At 35.0% G+C, this 20,339-nt stretch overlaps 1 long non-coding RNA gene across 1 annotated transcript; it reads left to right on the forward strand.

The window, feature by feature from the left end:
- Positions 1–404: 404 nt before the first annotated feature.
- Positions 405–20,337, forward strand: LOC123556668 (uncharacterized). Its single transcript, XR_006687508.2, has 3 exons — positions 405–589; positions 15,436–15,492; positions 20,061–20,337. It is a non-coding gene; the product is annotated as an uncharacterized LOC123556668 (long non-coding RNA).
- Positions 20,338–20,339: the final 2 nt, after the last annotated feature.

Raw genomic sequence — 20,339 nt, forward strand, 5'->3', positions numbered from 1 at the left:
TTTTATGTTCAAGTGCACGGAGCTTTTAAAGTTGACACATATATAAACTTGTATATATACTTTGTGACGCATTACTGTGGTGCCTCTGATAGAAAGAGGGAGAATACGAACAACAAGAACAAGGCGGGAGAAATTCGTTTGATAAAACTTTTTTCAATGCACATAAAATGTAGCAAATTTTGTCAAAATGTATAATAAAATACTGTAAATGCAGTGAAAAATATCAATTTTGAAATAATAATCACTTCCTGGGTTTGTTTACATGACTGACAAATCAGAACGCACAGACGTTACCTTATTCCCAGGTATACACTTACCTCATTCCCAGTTAGTTGTCGATAGCAGTACTTAGCATGTCAAATCGATTAAAATGGATAAATGTATTACTCAAAAGAAAACAAGTGCATCTAGTGCTAGGGGAGAAGACTCATAAAAATAAAAAATGGGAAGAATTTATAACCTAATCCCCGTGCCCAAAAAGGCTGGAATACCCTATCGAGGGTTTATATTCACTTCAATATTATTCGGAGTCGGTGGCGGGATATTATCCGATGTTCTAAACTACTGGGATTGGTACTTTCACCCAGAGGTATCAAACGTATAGTATCCGGATGTTAATGTACATCCGGAATTATCAGGTCTATACGACATATTTTGCATTATTGGTATTTGTTTTATGGCAACTTCTAGCTATATATAGCAAGATTTAGCTATATAGCTAATTTGTGACTTTTCTGGGACCTGTTAACAGTATGCATATTCAAGGTCGTTTTCATTTTTGGAGGAGAGATCGAACTTCTAATTATTTTTAATGTTATATGAACTTATGGTCCACCCTTTTACCTTTCTTAGAATGTTTTGTATATTTTCTGTACATGTACATTGTATATGTTGTCATAAAAAGGAAGGAATATAATATGTTTAATTAATTTTCTATATTTAGAACTGATCAGGTGGGCAGATTCCGAACATGTTTTTTTTTTGTAAACAGTAATGTTTTTCTTACAGTCTATACTTTCTTAAAATGCAAATTATATCATATTACATTTTTTTATCAATGGAAAGTTTATAAAACAACCAATTTATTGATTACTTTAATAGGTATTTCAATGACCTTGACCCCTATTGTTTAGCTTTTTAAAGTGGAAAGTGTCTAAAAAGTTAGCTTAGTCATGAATCAATAAATTCATCCAAAACACTTTGCTTATTAATCTTAATAATATTCTGAATTGGGTGGTACAACTTTACAGAAATTATTTTTATACAAAATAAGTTAAAAATTAGAAAAATGTGGCCACTTTAATAAAGTTTCAATAATTCCTTCTTCGTCAATATGAAAATTTCTGAGAAACTGCTAACTCTTGGAATGATAAACCATGTCATGCTCAATACCTAAACACATTGGAAGAAAAATACAAGAATTAAAATATTTATTGCTTAAATTAATTAGTTACACCATTTTTTATGAAAAATAGTGTACTACAAAATATGGGAGGCGAGAGTTGAAAGTGCTGTAGTTTTTTGTAAAACAACTTATATGGTAAAATACAATATTAGTATTATTACTATGGAAGATGTAATGTTAATGAACACATCTGCATCATTTTTTAAATGAAAAGTCTTTAATTTAAAAAGTCACTGAAATACTTACTTCTAATTATTATTTCGAAATAAAATGGATTAATTATGAACACTTAACCTAGGCCATAACAAATAAATTCCTAGATTATCATCCTAATTTTGTTAAAAAGGAGGCAGGGAGAAGAATTTTATTTTTTATTTTTAAAATAACTGTACGTAGGGGTTCCATTTGACACGTGAGTAGGAACTTTAACTCTTGAAATTAGCAAAAGTGTACATATAGACTCCTATGAGTTCAGCTGAAGGGTCCTTTTTATCAACATTAGATACATTTCAGTTTACATATCAGGCCTTTAATATCCAAATATATATAACCCCGGAGTACAAGTCAAGGCAAGTTGCAAAAACAGAAGTTTAAACAAACGTGTGGACTTTTGTTTTTACTCTCGTATTACATGTTATCAACAATTCAACATTTTATTTACTGGATCAATCTGAGTTTGTGATGAACCAACTTTAGATCAACCAACAAACTCTTGTATACAGCTGGTTTCATCACGATCATTCAGCACTTTATATGATCTAGACTGCCCGAAATAAAGTAATTGTATATGTCCAGTAACGAGTTAGCATCAGAATGATTGCACACAAACCAGTTTCTGAGAGTTATTTCACATTGAAAAACTACTACGATTATGAAAACCATAGTGAAAGTTGTTATTTACCACATATTTGGTCATTGTCCAGCGTTGTCGGGGTCCGTTGAGCGTCGTCCGTCAAATTTGCCTTGTGAACACTAGAGGCCACATTTTTGACCCATTCTTAATGTAACTTCAGGGTTTTTTCTAGCTAATTTGGGAACATAACCTATACCCCCAAAATTGGGAATTTTGACGCGTAAATGTTCCAAATTGGGAAATATTTAGTAGAAATGCAATTCATTAATATTTCACACAAAAACACATTTATGTAGATTTTGGTAATTTGCAAATTCTCCCAATTAAGATAATTTCCATGAACATTTTCCCAATTCCAACGGTGTCGGTGGCATTCCCAAATTGCTGAAAAAAAGGCCTGCATATGATATAGCAAGGATGTGTTTAAGCACTTTCCCATACACTTGTTTCACATTGTCAACCTCTTTAATATACTTCCATTACAAAATTGTCCATAATTTGGTCAATGCTTGTGCAATTTTGATGAAATTTTTTTCAGAATGTAGATTGGGAATATTTGCACTCATTTTGGGAAAAATACATACTTTTTGGCATTGGGAATATAGTCGAGTAACGGCTATAAAAACGGCCAAAAAAAACCCCTGAACTTGGTCAGAATGTTTTTCTTGATGACCTCTAAGTAAGATCAAAACTGGGTCATGTGAGGCCAAAAACTAGGTCAGTAGACCAGTTCAAAGGAAAAGCTTGTGTGAACAGTCTAGAAGCCACATTTGTGACCCAATCTTTATGAAACTTTATCAGAATGTTTGTCTTGATTATCTCTAGGCCATTTACGGCCAAAAAAAACCCCTTAACTTGGTCAGAATGTTTTTCTTGATGACCTCTAAGTAAGATCAAAACTGGGTCATGTGGGTTCAAAAACTAGGTCAGTAGGCCAGATCAAAGGAAAAGCTTGTGAACACTCTAGAGGCCACATTTGTGACCCACTCTTTATAAAACTTTGTCAGAATGTTAGTTTCGATGATCTCTATGTCAAGTTGGAAACTGGGTCATGTGGGGTCAAATTAGGGCAGTAGGTCAGATCAAAGGAAAAGCTTGTAAATACTCTAGGTCAAGTTTTAAACTTGGTCATGTTGTGTAATTTAAAAAACTAGGTCTGTAGGAAAGATCAATGGAAAAGCTTGTGAACACTCTAGAGGCCACATTTCAAGTTTGAAAATCATTAGAATTAGTAAGAATGTTTGTCTTGATTATCTATTAGTAAAGTGCGAATCTGGGTCATGTAGGGTCAAAACCTAGGTCACCAGGTCATATCAAAAGAAAAGCTTGTGAACACTCTAAAGGCCACAGTTGTGGCCCAGTCTTTATGAAATTTGGTCAGAGTGTTTGTCTTGATGATCTTTAGGCCAACTTCAAATCTGGGTCATGTTGGATCAAAAACTAGGTCAGTAGGCCAGATCAAAGGAAAAGCTTGTGAACACTCTTGAGGCCAATGTTTTTACTCAATCTTTATGAAAGTTGGTCAGAATGTTTGTCTTGATGATCTTTAGGTCAAGATTTAATTTGGGTCATGTTGGGCCAAAAACTAGGTAAGAAGGCCAGATCAAAGGAAAAGCTTATGAACACTCCAGAAGCCAAATTTCAAATTTGTAACGCAATCTTTATGAAACTTGGTAAGAATGTTTGCCTTAATGATCTTTAGGTCAAGTTCGAAATTGGGTCATGCAGGGTCATAAAGTAGGTCAGTAGGCCAAATCAAAGAAAATCTTGTGAACACTCTATAGGCCACAGTTGTGACTCAATCTTTATGAAACTTGGTCAGAATTTTTGTCTTAATTATCTTTTGGTCAAGTTTGAATTTAGGTCATTTAGGATCAAAAACAAGGTCACATGGTCAAATCAAAGGAAAAGTTTGTGAACACTCTAAAAGCTACAGTTGTGACTCAGTCTTTATGAAACTTGGTCAGAATGTTTCTCTTGATGATCTCCAGTTAAATTAAAAACTGGCTGATGTTGGGTAAAAAACTAGGTCATTAGGCTAGATCCAATCTGGTGAGCTATATATAGGGCCATCATGGCCCCCTTGTTTAAGAAATTTTTGAGAGAGAAAAAAAGGTTAGGGCGGCATAAAAAGAGAGGGGGCAGGCAGAATGATAATCTAGATATTAATTTATTACGGCCTTACAGTGTTTTTCTGAAAATTTTGAACCTCATTACACTGTAATCCAACTAGATTGACGTGATCCTAGGAAATAGTGAGATAGTTTTTTCATATGGGCAATATCCCCACTTGAGTTATACACTGGAAAGACCAAAATAGTTGAAGCAGTGTTCAAAATAAGCGCCTGCCCGATTGCTGTGGCAAGTAAAAAGCCATGACGGGCAAGTAAAACTAACTGTTGAATTGCCCGACGGGAAAACTGTGAAAATAGTCTTTGACTTAAACCGCCAGCCCGAGTCGAGTAATTTGCAGATCAGTCGAGTATAAAATCCAACCTTCATGCCTGACCCTAATATCCAAGAAATATCAATTGTGTACACTTCTGTTTTCGAAGGAGAACAAAATCAATACATTGTGTCGTAACTTCAATTAATGATGTGATTAGCTCCGCCCCGTAACTTATCAAAGCAGTCTTTAAAGGCACTGATTCTGGTATGCAAGGTGTGTGGCCTATGGTCTGCGTATTGGCTGTAAGAGCCAATATACAAGACTGGACGATTGATAGACTTGTTACTGTATAGCTACTGTGCAGTACATAGATTGCATGTGATATTTTTCACCTTGATAGCAAACCAGTTCTCACTTTTATAACAGTTTAGAAAGCCTGATTAAATTGGGACTAAACAAACAAAATGATAAGATAAAACAACATTTATTTTTTAATTAATCAAGCTTTATAAACAATTATATTACATTATTGCTTGAATTTTATAAAAAGGATATAAATAATTAAATAAAGAAAAAGCATTCAGGCACCTTTTTAAAAATAATGAATAATTCATGTATAAATAAATCATGTGTTATCTGATTATTGCTGGATTTTACCGTTAAAGGTGGTCAATCACATTTAAACAACATTTAATGACATTTTTTACTTTTTGTATATTCTGGTAGAGAATTATTTAAGGAACAAAAAGACCGATTACATAGAGTTAGATTCCTATTTGAAATGTATATTTTATTATTTTTATAAAATTTTGTAATTACTCCCCTTTAATATGAAAGTATATAAAAAGCTGGGTATTTCTTTTTATTTCGATACAATGTCTAGTTTTACATTTGCATTTGATAGACATATCAACTATTAAACAATCTGAACCAAAATGCAAGTTTAAAAGCTGTGTGTAGCTTCTGAAATTATTTATTTCCAATCTATCTTGGTTGCGCAACCAAGATAGGCAAAGGGAGGTAATAATAATTTTTCAAACTTGCGTTTCTAATGAATTCCATCTAAATACATAACTTTTAATGCAAATATTTTACAAATATATTACAATATGTCTAACATTCATACATTTCCTTAGGCAAAGTATGTTTATCAAATTTATACTTATGATAAAATAACTCTATCTTGGTTGGGCAACCAGGATAGGAAAATGAAATTTTAAAAATACCTCCAGTGAAAATCTAATTTGTATTAAGTGTTACGTGAACATAAATGAGTGTAAATGATCAGATGCTAAAGTTTCGAACAAATCCGTTACATGGCCAAAATCTGATTATCCACCTTTAAGGTCCATATTTTTATGACCCCGAAGGGAGGCATATAGTTTTCGAACCCTCTGTCAGTCTGTCCGCAATTTTCGTGTCCGGTCCATATCTTTGTCATCCATGGATGGATTTTCAAATAACTTGGCATGAATGTGTACCACAGTAAGACGATGTGTCATGCGCAAGACCCAGGTCCGTAGCTCAAAGGTCAAGGTCACACTTAGACGTTAAAGGTCATTTTTCATGATAGTGCATTGATGGGCGTGTCCGGTCCATATCTTTGTCTTCCATGGATGGATTTTCAAGTAACTACGCATAAGTGTGTGGCACAGTAAGACGACGTGCCGCGCGCAAGACCCAGGTCTATAGCTCAAAGGTCAAGGTCACACTTAGACGTTAAAGGTCATATTTCATGATAGTGCATTGATGGGCGTGTCCGGTCCATATCTTTGTCATTCATGCATGGATTTTAAAATAATTGGGCATGAATGTGTACCACAGTAAGACGACATGTCGTGCGCAAGACCCAGGTCTGTAGCTCAAAGGTCAAGGTCACACTTGGACGTTAAAGGTCATATTTCATGATAGTGCATTGGTGGGCGTGTCCGGTCCATATCTTTGTCATTCATGCATGGATTTTAAAATTATTGGGCATGAATGTGTACCACAGTAAGACGACATGTCGCACGCAAGACCCAGGTCCGTAGCTCAAAAGTCAAGGTCACACTTAGACGTTAAAGGTCATATTTCATGATAGTGCAATGATGGGCATGTCCGGTCCATATCTTTGTCATTCATGCATGGATTTTAAAATAACTACGCATGAATGTGTGGCACAGTAAGACGACGTGTCGCGCGCAAGACCCAGGTCCGTAGGTCAAAGGTCCTAAACTCTAACATCGGCATAACTATTCATTCAAAGTGCCATCGGGGGCATGTGTCATCCTATGGGGACAGCTCTTGTTTTTTTCATTTTAATATTGAAAATGCAACTCAGCCCTTCTTTGTTTTCTAATAAATCCAGCAATATTCAATTTTTCTGTTTTTATTTTGTTACTTAATAGATAAAAAGATCATAATTAATCTGAAATAAAGCTACATTTTAATCAGTGAAATGTGTAGTACATGTACTAGAAATAACCAGTTTACATAGCAATAAAATTTATGATCCTCTGACATGGACTACATGTCAAGTTGTCAAGTCTACAGGGGTTTTATGGACCCTCAACAGACTGTACCAGACAGGATCCTGTTTATTGGGGATTAAAGTGTCTGGCCTTTAGGGGCATATATGGCCCAAAAAGTGCACCTCTGCGCAAAGGTATACATTTGTAACCACCTATATCCCTTTGGTTACTTTGGTTACATTCTTTATGTCTTTGGTTACATGTTGTGACTGAACATTGGTAAACATACATCAGTTGCAGCCATCTACATTTCTACCCACCTATATCCCTTTGGTTACATTCTATATGTCTTTGGTTACATTCTTAACATAGAAACATAGATGTAGAAATATAGTAGTAACTCTGTAACCAGATATACTTGGGTGATCTGTTTGAAAAAAAAATCAGTTATAATTCTAGAGTAACTGTTGTAACCCCTTTGTAACCCACATTTTTAGCTCGACTATTCGAAGAATAGTCTAGCTATTCTACTCACCCTGGCGTCGACGTCGGCGTCACACCTTGGTTAAGTTTTTGCATGCAAGTACATACAGCCATCAATTAAAGGCATATAGCTTTGAAACTTATTTTTTCTTTTTCTAGGTCAATTACCAACCTCTCTGGGTCAAGTCCCATAACTCTGACATGTATTTTGAGCAAATTATGCCCCCTTTTGGACTTAGAAAATATTAATTTGAAACTTCACATGTGTCTTCGGGGTTATAAAACTAGTTGATAGCAACAAGTCCCATAACTCTGACCTTCATTTTGGCCAAATTATGCCCCTTTTTGGACTTAGAAAATTCTGGTTAAAGTTTTGCGTGCAAGTACATACAGCTATTTCTAAAAGGCATATAGATTTGAAACTTATTTTTTCTTTTTCTAGATTAATTACCAACCTCACTGGGTCAAGTCCCATAACTCTGACATGTATTTTGAGCAAATTATACCCCCTTTTGGACTTGGAAAATTTTGGTTAAAGTTTTACATGCAAGTTACTATCTCCAAAACTAATGCAGATATTGATTTGAAACTTCACATGTGTCATTGGGGTTATAAAACTAGTTGATAGCAGCAAGCAAGTCCCATAACTCTGACCTTCATTTTGGCCAAATTATGCCCCCTTTTGGACTTAGAAAATTCTGGTTAAAGTTTTGCGTGCAAGTACATACAGCTATTTCTAAAAGGCATATAGATTTGAAACTTATTTTTTCTTTTTCTAGATTAATTACCAACCTAACTGGGTCAAGTCCCATAACTCTGACATGTATTTTGAGCAAGTTATGCCCCCTTTTAGACTTAGAAAATTTTGGTTAAAGTTTTACATGCAAGTTACTATCTCCAAAACTAAACGCAGATTTTGATTTGAAACTTCACATGTGTCTTCGGGGTTATAAAACTAGTTGATAGCAGCAAGTCCCATAACTCTGACCTTCATTTTGGCCAAAATATGTCCCCTTTTGGACTTAGCAAATTCTGGTTAAAGTTTTGCGTGCAAGTACATACAGCTGTTACTAAAAGGCATATAGATTTGAAACTTATTTTTTCTTTTTCTAGATCAATTACTAACCTCACTGGATCAAGTCCCATAACTCTTACATGTATTTTGAGCAAATTATTCCCCTTTTTGGACTTAGAAAATCCTGGTTAAAGTTTTGCGTGCAAGTACATACAGCAATTTCAAAAAGGCATATAGATTTGAAACTTATTTTTTTTCTAGATCAATAACCAACCTCACTAGGTCAAGTCCCATAACTCTAGCATGTATTTTGGGCAAATTTTGCCCCCTTTTGGACTACATGCGAGTTTCTATCTCCAAAACTAATGCAGATATTGAATTGAAACTTCACATGTGCCTTCGGGGTTATAAAACTAGTTGATAGCAGCAAGTAGCATAACTGATATGCATTTTGGTCAAATTATGCCTCGTTTTGAACTTAAAATTCTTTTGATATTTAACCTTTTTGGGTAATATTTTCCTGCTTCTGGGACAATATTTCGAATAGTCGAGCTTGGCAGTCTTATGGACAGCTCTTGTTATAGACCTACCTGTATGACAAAAGTATTTGATTACCAAAACTGGAGTAACCAAAGACATAGAGGATGTAACCTGAGTAACCAAAGGGATTGAAGGAGTTACAAATGAATGCCTTTGCGCAGAAGTGCACATTCCTGGCCATATCTGTTTAGGGGGAGGGGGGTATGGGGTCACTTATATGGGAGATTTTCTTTGCCTTTAACTCTTGATGTCTGGCTGCCTCCTAAAGCATCATGTTTGACAAAGAGACCGTCAGTAAATCGTGTAAACCGTCATTCAGATCAGCTGACATGTTGAGAAGGCGCTGATTGTCGATAATGAAAAGTAGTACATGCATTTGACTCGGATTAAGTTGGTAAGTCGTTTGCTCCGAAGTCAATTCCAGCACAAAAAAGATAAATGAAAAAATTTTATTTGCAAATTGGTGAGTAAATAAACAGTTCAAAGTCAAACTTAAAAACTTTTTTCCGATGAGTAATAAATTTGCTACTTACTTTGAAATTTCGAAAATTATAAATCTTAAAAAAAACATATACCAGAGCTCCAGATAAGCATTTGGTGCAATTGGGTATTTACTCATCACTTTTTGTCTGAATTTTTACTTGAATTTTGACTAGTACTATTTCAAAGGCACCTGTTTTTAAAGAAGAGATCTAGGGCAAGTTGGAATCTAAGGGGGCAAGTTGAAATCAGTTTTAGGATGCCCTATGGGCAAGTTGGAATTCAGATTTATTTCACACACTGTTGAAGCAACTTTTGATGATTTTCATCGCTGCCAACGCTTTTACATGATACAGGTTTAAATGCTGATTATTTCATGAATTGGCCATAAATTCAAGTAAAAGTAAATGTATCGAATTCCTCATTGATTGTGTAAAAATAATCACATAATACCCAAAATTACGAATTTTCTGGTGATTTAAACCTATGTATGTACTGTGCACGATTAATGTTTACCATGCACAGTATGCCAATATGCTCCAGCAATAAAACTAGTAACTTTACACAACTGTTAATTATTTTGGTCGTTTTGGTTGTTTTGACGTTAAGATTGCCCCTTCACAAATAATGAAATATATAATAATCTGAACGTTAAATTATTTTGACTACATTACGCCGCTACTAAAATTATATGTAATTTAAAACGGTTTTTCATTTAGAAAAGATATATAAATACAAGACTATGAAAATTGTAAGTGTTTCAAAACTTTGAATTTTGAAATTTAATAAATGAGTGAAAAAGTTAAGAATTAAAAATTCCGATGATCCCATTTACAAACGATGTAAAAACATTTATTTTGCCCACCACCAGATAAACAGATCTTAATGCTTGACGTCACTGCAATCTCTCCAGTTGACTTTAAGTTCAAGTTTTTGGCATTTTCACAAAAGTCAACAGAAATTGCTGAAAGTTGCAACTGACCTTTATTTATGCATACCATTAGTAAATCAGTTAATTTCAAGCTGCAATTTTGAGTCTAATTATAATTTTAGCAGATTTAAAACATTTCATCTGTAAATTTATAGATTGAAAAATCTGTTAATATACATTTCTAGATCTGATTTGAAGTTGACATGGCAAGGGATTTTTTATCCTTCATACATAAACTGACTCTGGTAAACAAGGTTAAATTTGCTTCCCCCCTCCCCATGAAGGCAAAATTTCACCGGATTCAGTTGACAAAAGAATAAATGGAAGGTTATGTCATAATATCCGAAAATTGCATCTGAGAACTGTAATAGAACAGCAGCAGACAACTCTGCCTTGTGACAACGACAATGATAAAATTGAGTCTTTTACATCCTGTGCAATTTGTAAGCATCCGGTAAACTAAATGAGTAGTTCGCAACTAGAAATATTAAGATATCGATAATGCAATTGCAGACTTTTTGTATTATTGAAATAATAGGTTTTGATTGACATTGATTGAACTGAATAGCAAGTTATCGCAGATTTGCCCATAAAAATTAGAGGTAATTACGTCTGCTTTGGGCCAGTCTTCATGTTATACACCAAATAAGTCCAAATAATAGGACAATTCTGGACAGCAGGATAATTTTTGTCTATTGAGTTATTTTTCTTATGGGCAGTATTTTCACTCGTATATACACCTAAGGCCAAAAGTTCTGCACGGCCGTTTTAGAAGTATAATGACTTCTTCAAAATTTAACCAATTGTCCTAAAACTGGTTTATTTTAATTCCTACACAAATCTACAAATTATTATTCAAAAAATTCAAGTAAGCAACAATGTCACAAACATACCATTTGTCGTCTAAGACAACGATACGGCGTTACCGGGAGAGCTAACGCCCTTTGATGTACAGGACGTTCACGTGTAACTACACGTCAGCAGGACAGGTGGATAGTTTTAACTCATCTACGAAGACGTTATGAAGTTCCTGTTCATACTGCTAGGATCACGCCAGGCAGGACCCGTCGTCATGTGAGCGTGCATACGGTTCGACGTCGTCTGCGTGAAGTTGGACTACGTGCAAGACCTTCATACTGCGGCGTGCGTTTGACACCAGCCCTAGGCACCGCCGGAATAGTAATGACTTTGCCATTACAACATTGGCGTCACATCCTCTTTACCGACGAGTGTAAATTTCAGATTGATTTCAACGACCGACGTCAGCACGTTTACCGTTGTCGTAATGAGAGGTTCGCCGACGCCTGTCATGGAACAAGATCATTTCGGTGGCCCAAGTACAATGGTATGAGCTGGATTTACCTATCATGGGAAAACACATTTGTTGTCGTCCCATACATGTGGCGGAATCCTGAACTTGTTCTACAACAAGATGATGCACCTTCCCATTCAGCGAGGTTGACAAGAAATTTCCTGGGTCAAAATAACATCGACTTTATTGATCCATGGCCTGCCATGAGCCCGGGCTTGAACCCAATAGAGCACGACTGGGTGGACCTGAAGCCTAAAATTCGTGAAAACAATCTCCATAATGTAGCGGAATTAAGGAAATGACATTTCTTCAGCGTGAATGGACTGCTTTAGATCAGCAATTCTTGCAGACACTTGTTTCTTCAATGAGAAGAAGATGTACAGCCGTGTGCAATGCAGGCGGTGAACATACCCGTTATTAGTGGTGATTAAGTTCAGGTTGAAATGGAAGTGATAAACTTATTTTGATGGTAGTGTTAACAAAAGCTGCATAAAATGTTTTAATGAATAAAATTTGTCAAATTTGGGATTATTGTGTGGAAATGAATACATTTGGGTATCAAATTAAAATACAGGTAAAACGGATACATTTATTTATTTACTTTTTTATGCACTGTGCAGAACTTATGGCCTTAAGTGTACTGATGTTACTCACGACTGGTAAATTCCTTTAATTATTGATTTCAGGACCTGGTCAGTATGTTAAATGTCCAATGCAAAGTGACTGAATAATTTCTATCATTGTGCAGTAACTGAATGCATCAAGGGGGCATTATGTGTTCTACCATCTCTTGTTAGCTCACCCGAGCATTGCTCAGGTGAGTTTTTGTGATCGCTCGATGTCTGGCGTCTTGTCTGTCTGTCAGCATTTAGCTTGTGTATGCAATAGAGGCTGTATTTTTCAAATGCTCTTCATGAAATTTTGTCAGAATGATTACCTTGATGAAATCTAGGCCGGGTTCGAAAATGGGCAATCTGGGGTCAAAAACTAGGTCACTAGATCAAATCTAAGAAAAAACTTGTGTATGCGATAGAGGCTGTATTTTTCAGTTCATCTTCATGAAATTTGGTCAGAATAATACCTTCATGAAATCTAGGCCGAGTTCGAAAATGGGTCATCTGGGGTCAAAAACTAGGTCACTAGGTCAAATCAAAGAAAAACCTTGTGTATGCAATAGAGGCTGTATTTTTCAATTAGTCTTCATGAATTTTGGTCAGAATGATTACCTTGATGAAATCTAGGCCAAGTTTGAAAATGGGTCATCTGGGGTCAAAAACTAGGTCACTAGATCAAATAAAAAAAAAACCTTGTATATGCGATAGAGGCTATATTTTTATGACCCCAAAGGGAGGCATATTAGTTTTCAACTGTCCATCCGTTCATTTGTTCGTCACAACGTTAACTTTTTGCATGAAGTCATTTTACTCGTAAACCACTGCACCCAGGACCTTCAAACTTCACATGCTGATAGTACTTATTGAGTACACGACCTCTACTGACTTTGGGGTCACCAGGTCAAAGTCACAGGGGCCAACGTTAACTTTTTGCATGAAGTCATTTTACTCGTAAACCACTGCACCCAGGACCTCCAAAACTTCACATGCTGATAGTACTTATTGAGTACACGACCTCTACTGACTTTGGGGTCACCAGGTCAAAGTCACAGGGGCCAACGTTAACTTTTTGCATGAAGTCATTTTACTCGTAAACCACTGCACCCAGGACCTTCAAACTTCACATGCTGATAGTACTTATTGAGTACACGACCCCTACTGACTTTGGGGTCACCAGGTCAAGGTCACAGGGGCCAATATTGACTTTTTGCATGAAGGCACTTTACTCGCGAACCACTGCGACCAGGACCTTCAAACTTCACATGCTGATAGTACTTATTGAGTACAAGACCCTTACTGACTTTGGGGTCACCAGGTCAGAGGTCAAGGTCACAAGGGCCAATGTTAACTTTTTACATGAAGGTACATGTACTTTACTTGATGAAATTAATGTCAAGTTTGAATATGTATCATCTGGAGTCAAAAACTACATCGCTAGGACAAATCAAAGAAAAAAACGTTTTATACGTGATAGAGGCTTTATTTTTCAATTTAGGTCTTCATAAATTCTGTAAAATAGGGAGTAATGCATACCTATAACATTGTGTATATTAGTCCACCTTTAGGAAATTGTATACCTGATGAGTGGTACAGAAAATTTGAGGTAACTATACATGATCGGATTCCATGCATAAATACAGAAAATACACATGTATACCAGGGGTAAGGTGGGCATGAAGTGCACATAATTTTGCCAAAATATGCAAATGAATTCGACACATAAAACAGTACCTAAATAATTTTTGGAGTAAATCCAGCACTAAATTTGGACACTATCTATTAAAAGTTGCATAAATAAAATGCATTCGAAAAAATCATGGCATATATATTATGTGCATAAACATGATAAATGGCCAATATGTTAAAGTGCAAAAAAAAAAGTAGTGGAAAAGGAAATCTAAAAAAAATATACCTTTGTCTAAATTCAGCCATGTTAATTTTTTCAGTTCAGCTGAACTTAATATAAATAGCGAATTTTTATCTATGTTACTAAAATACCATGGCAGCAATGTACAACATATGGACTTTTATTTATGTAAAGGATGTTCTTTGAAAGTCCTATCCTTTTCAGAATAATTTCACACAGTCGATCTACTTTTGAATTAGTAGTTAATTTATGTTGATTAATGTTAAAAACTGTTATCCTCTTTGTAACTCAAGTGAGCGATCTAGGCCATGATGGCCCTCTTGTTTTTTGAAAACACAAATCTGACTCATGAACCCCGTGAAAAAACTTCACACAGATGTTCACAACATCTAGACGATGTGCAGAGCACATGTTCTGGATGGCTAGCTACAAGGTCAAGGTCACACTTAAGGGTCATACCTTCAGGCATATGGTATTTTCAGTTTTTGTTAGCCATGCAAAACTTTTGTATATATCTGGTTTGTATAACCTTTACTGGAATTGTGTTCAAGCATTTACACATGAGCCGTGCCATGAGAAAACCAACATAGTGGCTTTGCGACCAGCATGGATCCAGACCAGCCTGCTCATCCGTGCAGTCTGGTCAGGATCCATGCTGTTCGCTAACAGTTTCTCTAATTCCAGTAGGCTTTGAAAGCGAACAGCATGGATCCTGACCAGACTGCACAGATGCGCAGGCTGGTCTGGATCCATGCTGGTCGCAAAGCCACTATGTTGGTTTTCCCATGGCACGGCTCAGTCATAAACAATCAATCAAAAATGATTTATTATCAGAGACAGTAACTCTGGACAGTGTTCATACTTGCTTGAAAGCATCTGCCACTGAATACTGACAAATATAATTGTATTTTATGTAAGCTAAGTTTTTTATGCTTTTCATGACAGGAGATAACACTAAGCTTTAAGCAGCATGCAGGAACGTATGCATGCATGCTTGCACACATTGAAAATTAATACTGAAAGATGTAAGATAACAAAAATTTGCAGAATTTTCTGTTTGATTTAGTATGTTGATTCATGTATTGTTCCTTTTCAGAAAGTAACATTTAAGTTAGGCCTGCAAGAAGTTGGAGACATGAAGAAACGTAGTTAGGTATTAATTTTATTTTTGTAATGTTTCCCTAAAAATTCTTGGTATTGTACATATATTGGTTACTTTGTCTTTCCTAGCTATGTAGCATACATCTGTTCAGAAATTTATGCCTTTCAGGGAAAAACTCCTATAGTTTTCAATGCTACAAAAATGTATTACTGTGAATTGAATGTGCTGATATCGTCAGTACATTTACCAGTACTATTATCATGTCTATATGTAGCTCGACTATAGGAAGTACTGTAAAATCATTTAATTTCGTGGGCACGAAATTTCGTGGTTTTGGTCAAAACGGCAATTTTGTGGGGATATGAATTCGTGGATTTCAACTTTTAAACATAGAGTGAATGGAAATTTTGCTTGTTTGTTGGGATTAAATTTCAAGGATTGACTCAACCACGAATTTCACGAAAATTAGTCCCCCACGAATATTAATGATTTCACAGTATATGGAGAGCTATCCTGATCTTGTTGGTGTTGTTGTATTTCTGCATCCACACCTTAGTTAAAGTTTTTTTTGGACTCTCTTTTTATGCCCACAATTGTGTGGGAGACATATTTATTTACTCCTGTCTGTGTGTCTATAGGTCTGTCTGTCACAAATATTGTCCACACTCTAATTTGAACATTTCTCATCTGATCTTCACCAAACTTGAACATAATGTGTTTTCCAATATATGTAACTTTTATTTTCACATAATTTATCATTTTTAGCTCATCTGATTTTTTGAAAAAAAATGATGAGTTATTGTCATCACTTGAGCGGTTGTCGGCGTCGGCGTCGGCGTCGGTGTCGGCGTCGGCGTCTGCGTCGGCGTTGCCTGGTTAAGTTTTATGTTTAGGTCAGCTTTTCTCCTAAACTATCAAAGCTATTGCTTTGAAACTTGGAATACTTGTTCACCATCATAAGCTGACCCTGTATAGCAAGAAACATAACTCCATCTTGCTTTTTGCAAGATTATTGGCCCCTTTTGTACTTAGAAAATATCAGATTTCTTGTTAAGTTTTTATGTTTAGGTCAACTTTTCTCCTAAACTATCAAAGCTATTGCTTTGAAACTTGGAATACTTGTTCACCATCATAAGCAGACCCTGTACATCAAGAAACATAACTCCATCTTGCTTTTTGCAAGATTTATTGCCCCTTTTGGACTTAGAAAATCAGTTTTCTTGGTTAAGTTTTATGTTTAGGTCAGCTTTTATCCTAAACTATCAAAGCTATTTCTTTAAAACTTGCAACACTTGTTCACCATCATAAGTTGACCCTGTATAGCAAGAAACATTACTCCGTCCTGCTTTTTGCAAGATTTATGGCCCCTTTTGGACTTAGAAAATATCAGATTTCTTGGTTAAGTTTTATGTTTAGGTCAACTTTTTCTCTTAAACTATCAAAGCTATTGCTTTGAAACTTGCAACACTTGTTCACCATCATAAGCTGACCCTGTACAGCAAGCAACATAACTCCATCCTGCTTTTTGCAAAAATTATTGCCCCTTTTGGACTTAGAAAATCATTTTCTTGGTTGAGTATTATGTTTAAGTCAACTTTTCTCATAAACTATCAAAGCTATTGCTTTAAAACTTGCAACAGTTTTTCACCATCATAAGTGGACACTGTACATCAAGAAACATAACTCTATCCTGCTTTTTGCAAGAATGATGGCCCTTTTTAGACTTAGAAAATCATGGGTAGGACAATATTTTTATTACACAAAAAAAATCAGATGAGCGTCAGCACCCGCAAGGCGGTGCTCTTGTTCAATTCAGTTTCATATGTACACTATGCCAAACTTGGTGGAAATTATCAGATTGAAAATTTTCAGCAAAACAGAACTGTGAGCAAGTAGCTTTAAAACAGTTGTAACACATTATAGCCCACATCATATATATGACAAAGTCCATGAAATGTACATATCCTGGCTTTTTTCTATGATAAACTAAGATTGCTGGCACCTATACCAATATAATATGGAAACCCTAGGGTAGAATGGGACAGCAAGGGAAAATAATATTTTTACACATCTCTACTTGATACTAAGGAAGGTACAAATTGTATGCTCTGTCTGTTACCAGTATAAAAATTGTTATTGTACTATTTAATTGACCTGTCAAAACATGTTCCCGGCTTTCATGTTAATCTAATATAGGCTCGAACAGAAAATAATGAAAGCCAGGTCCATGTTTTGACAGGTCAAATAAATTGTACAATATAACAGGTTCATATCATCATGTTGTTACAAACTCACTCATCAAAACATGCCCAAACGCACAAAACTGGTCAATGTGTACTAGTATTTAGGAGTGACCTGTCGCTTTTATTAATAGATTTGAAAGGTTACTGGAATAAACCACTTCAGTAAAGGGGTACCCTACCTTTTTATAACTTATTTTTGTAATAAGTATTCAATTGCAAACGACTGCCTTCTTCGACAATTAGACGCCGTGGTGCAGTGGGAAGCGTGACGGCTCTAGAATCTAACTTTTGCGAGTTCGAATTCCAACGGGGATCAATTTTTTTTAAATTTTTTTTTTCAGTTTATATTTTGCTAATATACATTTTAAAATGATGATAATTTCAGTCAATACACTCAATACAATGTATTTGAGTCGCTTTATTTGTATCATTTTGCTATTTTCGCATATAACATAGGTTTTACAAATATCTTCTTGATTGTGAATTATCCAGCATGGTTGATATAGCTCTTGACAATTTGGTCATTCAACTAGCTGATGACACTGATTCGGAAGAAACCGACGCCGCCAGCGAGTGTGAAGATGCTCCATTGGATGCGTGTGTTTGAAATGTTTTGAATATATTGAAATTGTACGAATGAAATTAAAAATGATATTGAAATGATGAAATAAAATGAAATAAAGAAAACATGAAAAGATGTAAATAAAACAAATTCAATCATAAAACAAATCGCCCTGTGTGGAATTCGAACCCACAGCCTCCTAATCGCAAAAGTTAAATCACTAACAACTTTCCTCACTTGTACCAACTGAGCTACCGATGCAATTTCAATTTGTACATTATTTGAAATATATTTATAGTTTTAAAAAAGTCAAATATCTTTCAAACCCTTATATAATAAATGGAACAGTCTGGAAAATCCAAATCTAAAAATAAAAGTGACAGGTCACTCCTAATTGCTAATAAAGGAATGTAAATGAAAAAGAAAATCAATGATGGCTGTTATCCACTTTCAAAGACAACTCATGTAGGGCATTGTTCATGGTCATTTTTGGCTATTATCCGTTTTTCACTCAAGGATGAATATAAATGGTTTTGACATAAAAATAGCAAAGGTAAACAAATTTTTCTAAACGATGTCAGATAGTGAAATAATAGAGCCATATATACAGTGAATTACAAGCATAAAAACAACTCTAAATATTTTTTATGAATTTTCAAACAAAACTTACATGGATTTTGTAAACTATTTAACATATTTTATATTGTATTCACAAAAATACAGTAAAATAGTTTTGAGTTCCATGGAAACAAATCACCATTAATTCTTTTTGCAACATCTTGTGGTTAATACAGTAAAATAGTTTGAGTTCCATGGAAACAAATCACCATTAATTCTTTTTGCAACATCTGGTGGTTAAAATCTCTTATCAAGCCACAGCAACTTACTGAAAAACCTGAAAATTTCAGAAAAGTTCATCTGCCATTTTGTAGCATTTTGGAATTATCACAGCATTTCATATTATCTGGATAACAAGGGTGTATACTAAGTTCAAAGACTTCACATGTGAAATGTCTTGCTTTCTCAGCAGATGTATCAATTAGCCCAGAGATAGCTCAGAACTTTTGTTGTCATCCTTTCCTTGACATTTGCCCCCACATCAGCTAAGTTAGCATGTAAGCAAATTGTTTTGAAACTTGTTTTCAAACTTCTTACCTACAACTTACCTGCCACTTCCCTTTTTCTGTATATAATAAAAATTATTGTAGGGTTCTTGAAACAACCCACATCAACATTCTACTTTTACTGCAACAGCTTCTTTCTGTTAGGGGCCTACTTTGCGACACATGGCTCTATGGCTTTGTTTGGGGTGCTCTGTGCTTCTGGGAAATTTACCTTTACCTTTTATTTTATATACTTGTTCAGCATCATGACTTACACCACTGCGTTTAATTACCACATAGTGGGTACATCCATTTAATAGTACACTTATATATATTTCAATAGTCTTAAAAAGTTTGAACATCAATATGACTAACTGAAATGAGTAAATTTATCATTGTTACATATTATTCAGGGTTAATGATTAAAAGAAGAAACCTCTCCCCAAAATCTCATTGTGAAACAATTGAACATTAACATTCCATTGCGGGTGAACTACTGTTATAAATCAGCATTTTAGTGTGGCTTAATTCCTGTTTTAGAGAGCACTCCAGAAATTGCTTTTCACCAAGTGCTTAAATGTTTTTATCTCCAGAAAAATTTATATCACTTTAGATTAATGTTTCTCAGAAATGGATAGGGCTGTGCTGTGAAAGACTGATTACTATTTCGTTATCTCCTCCTCTAAATTTCATATTTTTTTTTTCCTTCAGATTGTATTTGTGGATATGGATGACTTCAGATGTAAAGAGAACAGTGTAGATGGATTTTTAGTCTTGATTGTACCTATAATGAACAGGAAGTGGACAAAACAAATTATCAGTGGCTTTCTTTGGTTTACACAGATTTTTAAAATTTATAATGTGAGATTTGAATTACATGTTTTTTATTATTACACAATTAACTCCTAAAAGTATAGTCATATTTTTGTGATTATATTTATATTTTATTGTACAATTTTGGCTTTAGAAAAAAAATATATCAAACAGATT

This window comes from Mercenaria mercenaria, chromosome 5 (genome assembly GCF_021730395.1).
Source record: "Mercenaria mercenaria strain notata chromosome 5, MADL_Memer_1, whole genome shotgun sequence".
Lineage (NCBI taxonomy): Eukaryota > Metazoa > Mollusca > Bivalvia > Venerida > Veneridae > Mercenaria > Mercenaria mercenaria.